The sequence below is a fragment of the Ixodes scapularis genome, unplaced genomic scaffold (assembly GCF_016920785.2).
Source record: "Ixodes scapularis isolate PalLabHiFi unplaced genomic scaffold, ASM1692078v2 PGA_scaffold11__112_contigs__length_91849675, whole genome shotgun sequence".
Lineage (NCBI taxonomy): Eukaryota > Metazoa > Arthropoda > Arachnida > Ixodida > Ixodidae > Ixodes > Ixodes scapularis.
Window position 1 is genome coordinate 59,658,601 of NW_024609837.1, and position 15,866 is coordinate 59,674,466.

Consider the following 15,866-nt stretch of genomic DNA (forward strand, 5'->3'; position numbering starts at 1 on the left):
CGGTCCAACCTTTCTTTGCCGAGTGTCGCGTCAGTATCGAGTTGCAATCGTAAAAGAACGGTCCCGAAGCGCTTACAAACAGCGCGAATACAGCACTTCCATCAAGCGCGCGCGTCCGCTCCGAGTGTAAACAGGTATTTACGTGGCTCTTGCTGGCACTCGTAGTTCAAACGTATCTTTTTTAACGTCGGCTCGCTCCTGCATCTCCGAGGCCGCGAAAAACGCCATCTACGTCGCTTTGCAAACGACTGACACGGGCCGGCCCTTCTGCCAACAATGACAGGGTGGTTGACTTCTGGAGTCTTCACCGGAAGACTCGCTGCACTTCCCAACAGGCATACCGGCGTATGGGACTAGTCCCATGCTGTCGCTGTAGCGCAACATATCTCATTGAATTTCGCTCAGCTGCGATGCGGCGATGAGAGGCGTCGATTCAGGAAATACGTCGGTGACATCAGCGCAGTAAAACCTACCGGCGCACCCCAACTCGTTGCCGCTAACGCTCCCATTCTCCTACTGCCGAGAGAACTTCCGGTTCCGGAAACGGCCTACGTCACGGCTTGTTTTGCGGTCAGTTGGAGAGCATGAAAAAGTCGATATTTCAATAATTTTTTGTGTAGAAGTTAATAAACCGAGACGAAAACGGATGCCTGTTCGGCATTCAGTGAACATTGACGGTTTAATGTAAAAGTTATCTGGAAAAAGTAAAAAGGTCATTTCATGGTCCCTTTAAAACAAAAAACGAGTTTAAACTTTTATTTATTTATTTTTTTCTGACAGAAACGATTCTTGGATTATCGCCGTGTCTAAATTAACTTTGGTGACAGCCGGGACGCTGCACAGGGAAGTTGTGAAAGGGGGAAAGAAAGTAATATGTATCTGTATTGTATATCACACTCTGCTTTGCTGCAAAAGCTACACACAATCACGCTTCCCACTAACCATGACGATACAGTGTCACATGATGTCACTGTGTGACGTGACGTCAGTGTCACATGGCGTCATGACTTTACGTGATGTCACAATGCGACGTGACGTCAGTGTCACATGGCGTCATGGTTTCACGTGAAGTCACAGTATAGCGTGACGTCATCGCGTTACGTGGGACTTTGACGTCACTCTGCTATATTTAGCGGATAAACTTTTCCCGCTAGACTTGGCAGATAAATTTGCCTGCGAAATTCAGTGGGAAAATCTCCCTGCTAAATTTAGCGGTGCAATAGAGTTTGGTTTGGCAAGTGGCGCCATCCTATGGGGGAGTTTTGCAACTCTGAGACGGCCCTCGGCCGCGATCATTGGAGCCGATTTCGAGCTCGAATCTCCGAGCGCCGTTCCGAACTGCGACGTAGCACTCGTTTGCGATTGCTCGGTGACATGGCCTTGCCATAGTTGGCCTTTTTGGCCACCAGCTGCGCTGACTAGCAGCCTACCGAGGCGCCTGCTGTTCACTGCCCTCGTTTTCGCCGTCCCGCAACGCTCTCCGCAACCCGCTATACGATACCCGGAGCTCTAAGGTCAAGACCATCGGCGCGCAGGCGCAGTAGCGGCTTCTTCGTTGGGGTTTAACACAGGGGGAACCGCAGTCTACGAAAACTCCCCAATGAGAGCTGTCGCCGTTAACGGAAGTCACCGGATAACGTCGTTTCGAGATTCGCAGTAACTATGCAGTTTTCGTAGACTGCGTTTCCCCCTCCGCTAAGCCCTCCGCAACGAAGAAGCCACTACTGCGCCTGCGCGCCGATGGTCTTGACTGTAGAGTTCCGGGTATCGTAGTGGGTTGCGGAGAGCATTGCGGGACGGCGAATATAATCTACGAAAACTCCCTAATTAACACCATGACGTATGCGAGACTAACGTTCAGAGTCAGGAGACAACACAAAGAGAGAGACGTCGATGGGGTCGTATTGTCCCTTAAGCAACCAATAATTAAACCTTGTAATGCGCCGAGAAAGTGAGAGAGAGGAGGAGACGAGAGAGCGCGGAGTCGTCAGAACGCCGAGCTTCGATTCGAATGATTAGTGGGTAGACCTAAAGCTAGCAGCCTCCTCTCCACCAACACCTCGTCGAACCCAACATCTCCTAGAAGACAACGCCGAAGTGCGCTGACATTTTTGCGTCACCAGCAAAGGCCAGCGCTGGATACAGATTGGAAACGAGTGCTACGTCAGACTTCGAGTCATGTTCAAAACGAACGATGATGCAATCGTGGTGTCCAATCTGTGACCAGCGGAGCAGACGGCATTGTCCCGGTCCCTTGGTCCCGCATTGTGCGTAGGCCCCAGCTTTAGCTCTGTCCACAAAATGATTGCAACCAGCGCTCGGCGTCCTATCGTCCCAGCGCGTACTCATCTCCTCCTCTCCCTCAGTTACGCGGCGCATTACTATCATATAATCATCAGACAAGAAAGGTTTACAACTATCGAGACCGGTTATAACGAAGTGAACGGGAACCGGAAATCACTTCGCTATATCCGTTATTTCGTTATAACCGACTTCGGTTATAACAAAGTGCAAAGGGGAATGGGAAATCGTGATCGCTTCGCGATGGCCGCAATTTCGTTATAACCGACTTCGTTATAACCGGTCTCGACATTATGATAAACACAAGCACAAAGCTGTGGGTTTCAGAGCAAATCAGAATGATGAGCTTTCTTTCTACCCTCCACTTTGATCGTTAGTTACATAACCTCCGATTGCAATTAAGTTAAGAACCCAAAAGAACGAAACTAATAAAAAAATAAAATCGTATTACAAAAAAAAAAAGAATTCAAAATAAAAGCAAGTAAATTATTTTTACTAACCAAGAAATATCAAGATGTTTATGTTTTACTACGGGGGGTTTGCTCGAGAAAAAAGTTGTTAATAAAACTGTACTTTCAATTTACAGTAATTCTTTCTTCCGCATTCTTTTCGGTGATTTGACGGATTATTAATCGATCTGTTATGTTCAGAAATACATATAGTAATTAAAAAGCACCTTATTATGGCTACAGCGATTTAAATCAAGTTAATCTGACTTAAATAACATAAATCTGGTTTAAAGGGACACTGAAGTCATCTTCGAAAAAGGACGTTTTGGATCTGTTATTGTTTAAAATGTGTTAGTTCTCACATTTACCAAGTCCTATATTACAAAACCGCTTTTTCAACTCAGGACATTAGAAAAACACGCGGACTCTTTTTTTATCGCGGGCTGCTATGTGGGGACCAATGAAAGCCCTACAATACGCGCAGATTCCGTATGATTTTATTATAACTCGTTTCGAAGAGAGTCTGATAGGTACACATCCGGATAAGGCTCCCCTTTTTCTCTGTGGGCGAAGCCATCGCTTGCAAATTGCCGACAAGCGCCCTTCGTCGACCACTTCACTCGGAAGAAAATTCTTCGTGTCACGATCTTTGAACACGCTTTTAACAAGGAATTAAGCTACACCCGGTGGTGGTTTCGAGTTTGTTGGGTTGCTTAGAGCGTCTAGATTGAGTTGTCACCACAAAAGGCCGATCTCAGAATCGACTTCAGTGTTCCTTTAAATCAAATAGAGCTTATATAATTGGTTACGAAAAAAAAAATCATTATACATTTTTGCTTCCATTGGTGCAGACTGGTGGCCAAAAGGGGCAACTTTGGGAAGATAGCCACCGAGCAATCGGACGCGAACTCATCGTCACAGCTCAGAGAAGCGCTCGGACATTCGAGCTCTGACATTGGGGTCCAATGATCGCGGCCGCGGGCCGCCCCAGAGTTGCAAAAACTTGGAGGACGCTTAAGCTTCGCCTTCAAGTGTGGAACGCGACTGCTAAACATACAGACTCCTGCTCGTTCCCAAGCGGTCGAAACGTCTCTCCGTGGGCTAGTCAGCGTGTCTGGCTCGCAACCGAAGAAGGGTCGTGGGTTCGAATCCCGTCTAAAATTTGTAAAATTTTTCATTCGAAACAAATTAATTACTTTACAAAGTGAAATCATTTGAGACACGCGGCGACCTTTCATTCGCATTACATGACATGTTTTTTTAATAAGTTTCATTCCACGCGTGACGTCGCGTTTTGATTGTAAAACGTTTATTCGTCGAAAAGAGCGTGGTGCTAAGAGATTATAAGTAAATAACCAAAGTATATAGCCCTCGACGACATCGTTAGCCCACTCCGCCGCCAGAACTTGGGTTCCGGGGTTAGAGCTAGCCAGCACGGTCTCCCACCGCTCGAGTGAAGGATTTGTAGGTAAGTCGCCCGGGGGTGGCTCTATTATGCAATCCCATAGGATATGGTCGTAGTTGGCTCGTTGGTCGCAGTGCTAACAGTTGGGGTGGTATTGATCAGGATATATGTGCGCGAGGAGTGAAGAGGTGCGTAACGATCGCGTCTGGAGACGACGCTACGTAACCTGTTGTTCTTTAGTCAGGCTTTTGTGCTAAGGGGGGGGGGAGTTCTTCTCTCTAGTTTGAAATGATTGGTTAGATCATGATATGTGATCATGGAGTCCTTTGTGAAATTCAGGGAGCCAGACTTCTCCACTGCCCGGTCGACGAAACCTCGGGCTTTATTCTGGGCTGCCTCGTTCCCCGGATTCCCCGAATGGGCTGGGACCCATATCAGTTCGGAGCAGCCTTGTGCACGTTACTAAAAAAAAGTAATTGATTACAATTACTATTACTCTTGGCTAAAAAGTATTCGATTAGATTACTTGATTACTCGACGGCAAAAGTAATTGGACATTACTTAAAGAAGTAATCGTTACTTTTCCGATTACTTTATTGTGTGAAGACACATCTTTAGCGCTCATAACAATGCACTACTTCCAACCTATATTTCACATTTGCACAAGTATTGAAGAAGAAAAACTGGCTCCCTCTTCGTGGTCGTTGCACCTTCACAATGCGGAAACAAGCATAGAATTCGTTTGAAGACGTTTAATGACTTGGGCGTTCGCCAGTGTGTGTGTGTGGGGGGGGGGGGGGGGAGGGGGGAGCGGAGGGGGTTATAGATCTTGTTAAGCTTGAGCAAGGGTTGTCGCTCAAAGTTTGCGTCGCTCATTTTATTATTCACACGTGGATGAGCTCGCACGTTATACAAAAGAGCAGCAGCTCCAGGATTTGAAACGGATCATGTGTAGTATCCATTAGCGGAAGAGAACGCCCCGACCACTTCTCAACTCTAAATATTGATTGTCACAAAGACCACATAGGGGAAATGGGGAAATATTTCAACTGCCTTTGGCTATATTTTGCATCCGCTTTAGGCATTCTTCGGTTCTGGTTCTCCTACGGGCTGCGAGTAGGTACCCTAAGCAGGATTTTTTCTATTTTTTTTTTATTTCTGTGTGTGTGAGCGTGAGGGGGCTAGTTTAAACGAAGGACTCACAAAGCTACATTCTGCTTGCTCACACTTCGCCCTGAATGGCCTTTGTCACGCACTGTTGCTTCCCTGGGGCTTCCCACTCCCAGTCCCAGCTCGAAAAAAAAACAAAAACGGACATTCCACAGAAACTGTACATAGAAAGAGATTGACATCGTGTCCTACAGCTCCGCAAAAATCTTTCTTTTTTACCGTTAAAAAAAAAAATCAAATTTTATTTTTGTCACTTTATAACAAAAAGGCGTGTGCCGGGGGGGGGTGGTCCCGTGGACAAATTGTAACGGTTACAAGTAATTTTATTACTTCAAAAAGTAATCAGATTACTCTTGTGATTACTGCCTAATAAAAGTAATCAAGTGATTACAAAATTACTCCAAAAAGTAATCGATTACAAGTAATCTGATTACTTGTAATGCGTACGGTACAAGTCTGGTTCGGAGCAATTAGGTGAGAATTTGGTGGCATTTAGGAGTTCAAGGGAGGTGTTTGGAATTCGCCCTTTTGCGAAATCATTGATAGCCATTTTAGAGTCACTAAGAATGGTACTCCCTCGGGAATGAGCTGGGGCGAGGGCTATAGCTGCCTCTTCTGTCGTTTCGGAGGATTTGGTTTCGATGGTTGCCGAGACGATGTGGTCACCGTTCTCGTTCATAGCCACAGTCGCAAATGCATTTGTATGTTTTTATTATGTTGTATCGACATAAATTATTCTGTTGCACTGTCCGTATTTAGCATGCAAGGCTTTAGCTCGTGCTTGCCTTCTACCCTCATGGTGTATGGGGTGCACGTTTTTCGAAAGTGGCTAGACTATAGTTACGGCTGCCCTATAGTAGCGGGGCAAGTCTACTTTAGCGTCATTATTAGTAGGTCGTTAGTGAATGTCAAGCCTGGTTAGAATACTCCTGCCAGTTTTGGAAGTGGCTAATCTCGCAGTTTGAGCCATTAAGTGGGCTTCTTTTAGTTCATTGTAGGTGTTCTGTATTCCTAACCTTAGAAGCCTTTCTGTTGAGGCATTTAGCGGGAGTCCTAAGGCGGCTTTGTAGGCCTGCCGTATCATGCTATTTAATTTGTCCTCTTCTGCTTTCGCAAATTTGAGATAAGGGGTGCCATAAAATATCTTGCTTAGCGCAAGGGCCTGCACAAGGCGGCATGGATCTCGTTCCCTCATCCCTTGCCTTCGATTAGCTATGCGACGGATTAATCGCGCCATGGTTTCTACCGTGCATTTGAGCTTAGTGAGTGTAGCATTGTTCTTTCCATTTGTTTGTAGATACAACCCTAGTATTCTCATAGTTTGTACTTCTTTGACGGATTGTCCATTGACATTAGAGAGTTTTAGTAGATCGTTCCCATGACTCCGATAACGATACCCGATACTCCGCCACCGCCTCCCTTGCGCATGCATATTATCGTTATCGGGGCTATCGGAGGTATCGGAACGATCTACTAAAACTCTCTATAGACGTTCATATGTGGAAGGGAAGTTGTCGATCTCCTTCCTCTTAGTTTGTGTCTGATCACAAAGAGTTCAGATTATTGCTCTGAACAACTTAGGCCGGCTTCACATGCGCATGCCTCAACGATGTCCACTGCGTTTTGTAGTGTGTCTTCTATATAGCCGTCAGATCCTTTGGTTACCCAAAGCGTGATGCCGTCTGCATAGAACGTGTGATGAAGGTCTGGTATTTCTGCCAATTTGGGGGAAATTTTGATGAGGAAGAGGTTAAAAAGGAAGGAAGACAGGACGGAGCCCTGCGGTGTTCCTTTGCTTCCTAGTGTGAGTGGGGAAGACTCTATTGTTCCGACCGTTATCACTGCTGTTCTTTCAGTATGGAAGGATCGCATGTAGTTGTACATCTTTTCCCCGTGGTTGTTTTCTGACAAGTTTGTCAAAATGGCTTTATGGGAGACGTTGAAAGCTTTATGAGGGTCTAGCGCCAATATTGCTTTGGTTCCTGTTCCCTCATCACCTTCGACTATATCCTTGTTTAGCTGCAAGGGTCTGTCCTTCGTAGATAGATGGGCCTTGAATCCTAACATTGTTTCAGGTAGGAGGTTTATGTCCTTCGCATAGTTTTGGAGTTCGGTGAGGATGACATGCTCCATTAGTTTGTCCATGGTGTGAGTGAAATAGGGCGGAGATTCTCAGTGTTGAGTTTTTTACCTGCTTTAGGAATAAAGGTGATTTTCGCATGTTTCCACTCTTGCGGTTTGCTGCCTGCCTGCCAATGTTTGTTCATAAGGTCCGTAATCGCCGCAATCGACGTTGCGTCTAAATTCCTGTGAGCCTTGTTCGCTACTTTGTCGGGTCCCGCCGCAGAGGTTGTCCGCACTTGTTCAATTGTATATCAAACCTCTGCGCCTGTTATGTAGGCGTCTAAATTTGGATTAGGAGTTCCCCGGTAGTCGGAATGTGGGGAACCCTCATCCATATTTAGATAGCGGTCTGCTATAGCTCTTTTATTAGGTCTTCTGTTGTACCCTCATATTTATGTATGAGCCTGTAGAGCTGATTTTGTTGCACGGGACGCGTTTGTTCTGGATCAAGGAGATGTCGTAGAAGATGCCATGTCTTCTTATTTCCTAGTTGTTCATTTATGCTTTCACATATTTGTTTCCATTGTTGTGTGTGGAGTGTAAGTGTATGTCCTTCGATTCGCCGTTCGATTTTAGCGATCCAACAACCAACCCAACTTGACAGCCTCATCAAGTAACAGTAATGATATTTTATTCGAAAGAAACGTGTACATCATAAAGAACACGGGCACACCCGAGTCAAATATGGGCTCTTGTTATCGTCGATGAAAAAGAGGAATTAATCCGGTTAGAGCGCTAACGACTTCACAGTGAGCTTTCTGGTCGGCTTCTCACGATCTGACAAATTTGGCAAATCGTGGAAAGTTAACCACGGCGACGCTTTTAATCGGAGGCGTCGCGATACAAAGAAGATAAGAGCGCCGTGCTACGAAGGCACCAGCTTTGTCATGATGGGTGTGTATAATACTCTATTTCAGGAGTTGTGTGCAGCAAAGGCAAAGGCATTGGGGCGGGTATGTGGCTTTCAGATATGCTTCCTTTTCGCGAGTGCTCGCCAAAGGAAAGCAAATGCGAAAGCCAGGCCCTCGCGCCTGTGCTTTTGCCTCTGCTGCACGCATCTCACGAGATGCAGTAGAGTGTGACAGTACGCGAAGTGCGGAGAGACAGCTGACTGGGAGAAGAGCGAAGCTCCGGCCTGATAATGCTGACGCGCTGAAGCGGCGGGGCTGAATTCGGCTCCGCGCGTAAAGCCAATGTAGTGGAAGCGGGAGAGGGGGCCGGTCAGCTGTCTTTTCCGGACACGAAAAGCTCGCTTTAACACGGGTGCTTTAGTGTACCACCGCGGGTATTCATGCGTGGTTAAACAGAATGAGTAACAAAAAAAAAAAAGGTCCATCTTTTTTTTTTTTTTTTTTTTCGTTCCCAGGTTATTTTTACGATATTTTTTGTTGTATTTGGTCTGATTACTTTTTTTTTCATTGTGGGGGGGGGGGGGGGGGGGGGGTGTTGAAAGTTTTTATTGTGTAGGGGGCTTGTAGCATTTACAGTACTTTTGCTAAATATAATTGAATGCTATATTTATATTAGTTCGTCTCCTCGGAAGAATATTTTGGAGATCACTTCGGAGATTATTCCGGAGAATATTCCGGAGAATATTCTTCATGAAATAATGAAATATTGGCCTGCGCGTGTAGTGTCTTCCGACAGCACCGGTTCTATATTGGTCATGCATATATAATGGCACGCGATATTGCTGGAGTGACGCAGTGCCGCTAAAAACACACACCTTGTGGAGAAGCCATGTTATTTCACTCGGACATTGCTGCACACTGCAGACGGTTTGTGAGAGATGGCGTGTTGGGATAATGAAAGAGCCTGTTTTCGGTGCGTCAGTGACCAGCGTACTTTCAGATTCCGTTCGCGCGTTAGCCCAGGCTGAACACCACGGGACGAATATGCTGCGAAAATTCGACGTATTTCGCCGGGCGACTTTTTTGCTCTGCGCGTGGAATCAGTATAGTGACTGCTGCAATGTCGCGCGCAAAGCGAACGGCGCCGTCGGGCGGAAGTTTGTCAGTTATTCGTCGCATAATAGACCATTTGCTGTATTATCCAGGCATCAAGGAGAATACAGGGATTGTTGTTCCACGCGCCACACGCTCACGCCTTCCCCGTATAAAAGATGTGAAGTAAATAACCAAAATAAAGCGTTGACAAACGCGCGTGCAAGATCCAATTTGTTTTAGGTGTTTGCTTTAGAAAATTTACTATTGCTGTGGCCAGCACTTGCGGCGCATGGAACACCAATCCCTGCGTTCTGCTTGATGCTTGGGTAATATAGCAGTGGGCATATTCCAACAAGATAGGGGGCCTTAGAGCGATAAACTGTCAGCTGAAAGTGACCCCCCAATTGGCTTCCGCCATGTTGCACATTTTTTTACCACTAGACACGTCACCCTAGAGTTTTATGTCTAGATTTGAACGAAGTACCGCGCACAAATAATTGCTTATTGATCTTTGATAACTGTACCGACGAGATAAGCTATGTTTCGTTTGTTCTAAGTCCAAAATATGCTTTTGCGACAGACTCACGCAGCTTCTCAATGACTCCGCTAGATGCCGTCAACCGCGGTGCTGTATTTTGGTTTACTTTTATCGGAGCTAGACACTAATCTCTGGGACTTACAGTGTTACTGAACAAACAGTTTATCATGTTTTTCTCGGTGACCGCCATACAAATCTCGGCTCAGTTTTGCGTAAAAGCCTTAGGGTTTGGTACGGTCAAGTGTCTAGTGGTCAAAATTGTACAACATGTCGGCGGTCAAGTAGGGGTCACTTTCGCCTGGTAAACGGGACACCAGTTTATCGCTCTAAGTCCCTCTACCTCGTTGCATAATTCGCTCCATGGAGTTGAGCCTTCTAACGCTTCGGAAAAACTAAAGGTATTACAATTTTTGTGGAAAATCGACTCATGATAAAACAAAACTCTGTCAACACAAAAATAAAAAAAAAGAAAGAAAAACGAAGAGAAGAAGAGTGCCTTCTCTAAATTGGCGCCGTCAGTTTCTTTTCAAAACGAATCCCAAACCGGGTTTTCGAATAACTCCCCGCCACCCGGTACGAAAACACCAGACGCTTCTAATTTAACTCCACACACGCATCAAATGAGACGCGTCTCTCCTTTTTTTTACAAGTCATAAAGCAGCTTTGAACGCATCGCGCGAGCGCGCGCGCGCTCGCCCAATCGAATACTTTTTAACTTGCCACACTCGTCCATAGATGGCGCTACAACGCGAAAGAGCGCCAGATGCGCTGCGGGGGGAAAACTCACTCTGCCGTGGTGATTTTTTTGTCAGGAAAAGAAATGAGGAGAGGAGAGGGAGGGATGGAAAAGGGGGTTAGAGCCCCAAGTCAAGCGTGTACACACACAGAATCGCGGAGGTTCGAACATCGCGTTCGTTGCGCGGGCGCCGGAGCGTGGATTCCAGTCACCCGATAGCTTCGCCACTGTCCGTAGTCTGAGCCGTAGTGCCAGAAGCGGCCACCAGGAGGCGGTGGTTTTGGACCGGATTACTCAAGAAGGGGTCCGGGGTAAAAAAAAGAAAAGGAAGGAGACGGGGTAACTTGGTCCGCTTGGTGCCCTCGCGGCGGCGCTGCAATTCAATTTGCGATCCGAGTGTGCTTGGGAAGAACCGGGGGTACACAGCCCCGGCCTGTCTTTGCGCTTCTGTTGCACTCTGGTTTCGGGTTGTTGTCGATAAAAAAAAAAAAAAAAAAGGAACATAGTAACGCAAAACAAAAATATTAAGCTGGAAAAAAAAGGGGGGGGGGGGGGGGGGGTACGTCCGGCCCGTTGGTTTCCTGACGGATGATGTTTCGGAAAATTCCAATTCGGGACGGGTCGTTCGTGTCCCTTTTTTTTTAATCTCCTTATGTATGTCTGCACGAGGGCGTTTATGTGACACATGTGCGTTTGTGCGCGTGCTCGAGCTGGTGGTGTACACGTGTTAATGAGTGTGTGGGTGTGGAAGGTTGGGTTCGGCGACGCGTTTTTTGGGGGGCGCACGTGCACGGAGACGCCCGGATGTACGAGAAAACAGGTCCTGTGACGTCACGCTGTGTGGACGAGTGCGCGTTTGTTCATGTACAAGAAGGTTTGTCTGTGTGAATGAAAAGTCGGTTGCATCGCGAGATTCGAAGAAGTTACCTGTGGAAAAGAAAGAAGCTGCAAGTTTTACGGAGCATTTTTTTTTTTTTTTGCTTCTTGCAACAGTCCAGTTTAATTGTAGAAGTGTAAGTCGCGGTTGAAGACGATTTAATTCGAGCTAAGCCTAGCGTCCGACCGTCTTCCGGAGTCAGGTCTTTACAGGGACGAATTTTTCGCAGAACATTGGAGTCGGCGTGGCGGACGCTTCACGGTTGAATCCGGTAGATGATCGTTTCCAAGTTGCCAAGAACAGAATGATTGCGACAAGTTTAATTTCTATTCACAATTTATTCCAGATTAAGCTTCTTCATTTGAAAATACGAAAGCGGGACTTAGTGAGGCACTTCAGATGCAGTGTGTACAGTTCTCGAATCCGAATGTCTAGAAACGCAAATTCAATGGTCAAACTTCGACGTGACGTGCTGTCTTCTTTTTTTTCCCCCGATTCCCGAAGTTTGGTAAAAAATGCGCATTTACGAAGAAATGCCGACTTTTTTTGCGTCTTTAGATTTCGTTTAATTTGACGAAAACTTTGTAACACCTACTTTATGCTATGATGAGCTCACGTATGTCTCTAAAGTGCAGTTTTCTACCATCAAAGCAATGATACCACTTTAATTAAACGGAACCACGAAACATTCGACATGAAATCACACTAATTTATATATACACATATTCACTTGTTACGGACTTTCTCTAAGTTCAGATACTTTCTCTCGCACAGGAAGAAGTTGACTTACAAGATCACCGTCAAAGTAACGGGATTTGTTAATTATTGTGCTATATGTTTGTTCCTTCTACCGAAGAGCACTGGCTGGGATCTGTCCTGTGTAACGCTACTCTGTTATTTTTGGAAAAAACGTAATTGAAGCCCCTTACATTTTCCTCATAAAAAGATGACATCATTCAGAGTTCCTTACTCATGAGTCCATGTTTCGGAAGATGACGTTCTTCATCTTCGTTTTCTTGCGTGTCGCGCAAAGCTCTCTAACCTTCGATTCACCTGCGGTTGCGATCAGAATTTGACGAATGCCATCCCAGACTGACAGTACCATGCACATTACTATCGCTAGGAAAATGCGCCCCCTCCCCCGAACTAGACACACACACACACGCACGCACACACGCACATACGCACGCACGCACACACATACACAAACACCACTAGGAGATCCTCTGTCTCTCCTAGTCTCCTTAATTAATACTATTAATATTTCTACATACTGCGAGCCATAACTGGCCCAAGCTGGAATGATATACTAGAAGAAAGTTATACAAGCTCGATTATGCTGACAAAGACTGGTAAGCACAGACAGTGCGATGGGCCTTCCAGGGGAGAAGAGAAGGGTGTCTGAAGGATACCGCCTACCGAAGATTCGCTCCCGTTTCCGACACGCGCCGTGAGGTGGCGCTACGTGACTGGAAAGGCCTCGAAGCACGCTCTTGCGTGGTCCGTCTTCCGCGGTACCACCGACCCCTTAGGTAACTCAGCAATAAAGAAATAAAAAAAAAAAAAAAAAACCCTTAGGTAGCTCGGTCGGCAAAGCGCTTGGCTCACAATCTCCAGGTGGTGACTTCAAAATATTGTTGTGGGACTGAAGTCTATTTATTTGGTTGCCTTGGGTGTAACGCTTTTCGGTGTCGGTTTTTCGTTACAACCGGCCAATGAAAAGGGTCACTACCGCCGGTTTTTACAGCTAAGCTTTACAGAACTCTATGGAAATCGGCCAATAAAACATATTCTGTGTTAAAAAGAATTTGTTTTTTGTTTCAAGAGTTCTAAAGAGATATTAAAGAAACGTTCCTTGGATGAAACTCATGCGTCAAGCTCCTTGTAGCACAAGTCATTGCCTCAGAGACGGGGATGAGGTAGCATGCCATTTCTACAAACTAGATTAAGTCAGTTTGGGGCTGCATTGTCACTATTTCGCAACGGCTCTTGTGTCAGCACTTGCACCATCTGTATAAAAATAATAATGATAATAATTGGCCAACCAACTTTTATTTTTAGGCTCCGATTTTTAAATCAAATTCACACAGTAGCCTGTAACTACATTGCGGCGACTTACACAAAAAAAAAAAAATAATAAATAATGAACCGAGTCGAAAAACAAGCAGTCCATTTTCTCCGTAATGGGCAGTATTTCAAATGCAAGTGTTTGAAATACGTATTTATTATACTTTGAGTATTCTCTATATCGTATTGAATGACATATTTGAGAGTGTATTTCTCAATTGTAATTAAATACTCAAAATTGAGTATTTCGAATATCGCATGAAACTTGCTGCGCTTTGCTCATAATGAGCGCCGAATAAAGAAAAGAAGGCTGAAAAAAAGGGAATGAACGGGACAATTATTGACTTTTGGTTCACTGATGCAAATATTCTTTAGACGACGGATTAACGACATGTTGTTTAATTGGAAAGGCCTTATTGCTTCAACTGATCCTTTGGGATTAAACTCACAGTGGGTACACTACGTTTCCTCACGTTGCACACGCCTATCTTATAACAAAACAAAGTTTATTATTAGAGCCGCGACTTTCTCTTTGTGTGCCTTATTCGTGGTATACACATTGATGTCTCCCTCCATTCCCGCAAAGAAATCGTCCATAATGTGAGTCGTCCATAATGATGAAGCAGAAATGCGGGTATTTTCCCAGTTTGCCCCCGAAAATGATATCCATATAGCGGGGTATTCATATTAACGGGGTTCATATTAACGAGAGATGACTGTATAGACTGCTCATTAATGGGTAATTAAAGGTCTTTCTTTTTTCTTTATTTGAGCTTAAAATTCATAATTAAAAAGCTGCTGGCTATGGGAAATAAATCTATATGTAAAAGTATTTGGAGACTATTAAATATCTTCGTTGTATTTGTATCTTGTATTTAGGTACTTTTTTATAAAAAGCGTAACTGAAAACATGATGAGATCTGGATGAGCATCGTGCCGGCGTGCATGCTGTCGTGTATCACTAGTGCGTGGTGCACGTTAAGGGCCCTAGGCTATAGCGGTTGTACTGCACTGGTTAAATTTGTCATCTACAGCTGGAACACTCGGCGCCCACCGGTGGGGCTGACCAACTTCCGGCTGTATGAACCTACACACACCATTATAATTAATATGTAATGAAATCATCTTTGTGAAAGTATTTTTTATTTGTATTTAGATACATTTTTGTAAGTATTGTGACGAAGAAAATGCGTTCTCCTTTTTCGTTAAATACTTTGATCCGGGTATAACTGTTTATTCGAAAGAAACGTCAACAAAGGTCTTTTACTGACAACCCGGCGATAATTAAGCATTGGGAGAAATGGTCTCCTACCTCTGGCGCGTTTTGCTGCCTTCCTCCCCAACCAAACCTCCAGTGGGCGACCCGACCACAGCCAAACTGGACAGAAAATTGTCCACAAAAAGGCGAGCGAGTCACAAACTCCTCCACGTCCAAGGAGTCCCAAAGCTTGTGAGTCAGCGTGCGGTAGACGCCACAGCCTTAAAAAAACCTCTACATTTTTCTCTCTCTCTTTTTTCTTAGAGTTCGGTTGGGACACGCGTGTCAAAAAAAATTTATTTTATGCAAAACAAAAATAATTAGAGCAATATTGACGGGGCGAGACGCGATTTAGTTGGCATGCAGTCACCTCGTTTCCACTTGTTCTCTCTCTCGGCATTTCGGGAGCGTGTAGGAGAGGTGGAGCGGCTTCGCCTTCACGACCGAGATGGTCATTCCGGAATGACCCGTGACGTCAATCCCAGAGGGTTTTCTGAGCACCGACGAAAGGGCTGGGATGTCCAAAGCAAACATGAGCATCACAAGGACAACTGCACACACGAGACAAAACATTTTTTTTTTTCGAAAGAAGCTCACAAGAGCATGCTATAAAAAATGCAACACAGATTCGAAGACAGGATCCCAAGTGCAGTTGTGCACAAGACAAGACTACCTCCGAAGTAGAGATCTCAAGACAAGCAGAAGATGTTCAAGACAAAACACCACCGACACAGAGCTCTGTAGACAAGTGTACGATTGCACCCTTCCCGTTAGAAACACAGCTCCGGTAGAAACCATGAGCCGTGCAGTACAGAGACGACCAGCATCGACAGGGAACGCACGCCACCATAACTTCGCGGCAGTATTTTGCACATCCCTGGCAGTGACAGGTTATAACGTCTCACTGGTTTTGTCATCGCAAGACCGACAAAATACGCATTTGAGTCCCCTTTCGAATGAATACGACCAGTGGTCCATCTGCTTCCCCTCAAAGT

The 15,866-nt window shown here is 45.3% G+C and overlaps 1 pseudogene; it reads right to left on the reverse strand.

Annotated features, from left to right (window-relative positions):
• LOC121835079 overlaps positions 1-6,520 on the reverse strand; it is a 40,568-nt pseudogene extending 34,048 nt beyond the window's left edge.
• Between the last annotated feature and the right edge of the window lie 9,346 nt (positions 6,521-15,866).